This window comes from Poecilia latipinna, unplaced genomic scaffold (assembly GCF_001443285.1).
Source record: "Poecilia latipinna isolate Pla-1442-1.1 unplaced genomic scaffold, P_latipinna-1.0 Scaffold175, whole genome shotgun sequence".
In the NCBI taxonomy this organism is placed as follows: Eukaryota; Metazoa; Chordata; class Actinopteri; order Cyprinodontiformes; family Poeciliidae; genus Poecilia; species Poecilia latipinna.
In genome coordinates, this window is record NW_015112791.1 from 148,010 (window position 1) to 149,002 (window position 993).

Here is a 993-nt window from a genome sequence, read left to right on the forward strand (position 1 = left end):
GTGAACAATTTTTGGGAAAAAACCAGAGCGCCTGGAGAAAAACCAGTTCTTGCAAATTGAATAAGTAAAGGTCCTGTTCAGAACCAGACTCCTTCAAGCTGTGCTACGTTCTAGTCAGTACAGGACATTGATGAAACACTTAACGGCATATCTGTCTCATTTTGTGACAGATATGCACATTTGACATGACGAATTAACTTTACCTAATGGAGAATAACCACCAGGAGCATCTGGAGGTCAGCCTTACTGCCGAACAGACCCACCAGGAGATCTGTTCGGCAGACAGACCTCCTGGTGGAGGTAACCCAGCTGGTCTCACCAGCTGAGTGACCTCCAGGTCCTGCTGGTATGTCCCTCAGGCTGCAAGGTTGACCCCAGGTCCTCTGAGTTGGTTCCTCTGGCAGACATGCAGGTCCTCCTTGTGGGTCCGTCCAGCTGTGTGACCTCCAGGTCCTCCTGGTGGGTCCCTCCAGCTGGGTGACCTCCAGGTCCTCCTGGTGGGTCTCTCCAGCTGGGTGATCTCCAGGTCCTCCAACTAGGTGACCTCCAAGACCTCCTGGTATGTCCCTCAGGCTGCAAGGTTGACCCCAGGATCTCCCAGTTGGTTCCTCTGGCAAACATGTAGGTCCACCTCATGGATTTCTCCAGTTGGATGACTTCCAGGTCCTCCTGGTGGGTCTCCCCAGCGAGGTGAGCTCCCACTCCTCCTGGCGGGTCTCCACAGCTGGGTGGTCTCCAAGACCTCCTGGTACGTCCCTCAGGCTGCAAGGCTGACCCCAGGTCCTCTGAGTTGGTTCTTCTGGCAGACATGCAGGTCCACCTGGTGGGTCTCTCAAGCTGGGTGACCTCCAGGTCCTTCTGGTGGGTCTGTCCATCTAGGTGACCTCCTGGTCCTCCTGGTGGGATTGTCCAGCTAGGTTACCTCCTGTTCTCCTTGTGGGTCTCTCCAGCCAGGTTACCTCCTGTCCTCCTTGTGGGTCTCTCCAGATGGGT

At 55.3% G+C, this 993-nt stretch overlaps 1 protein-coding gene across 1 annotated transcript in view; it reads left to right on the forward strand.

Annotated features, from left to right (window-relative positions):
- Positions 1-993, forward strand: part of ucmab (upper zone of growth plate and cartilage matrix associated b) — a 42,158-nt gene that overhangs the window by 14,566 nt on the left and 26,599 nt on the right. The window lies entirely within an intron of this gene.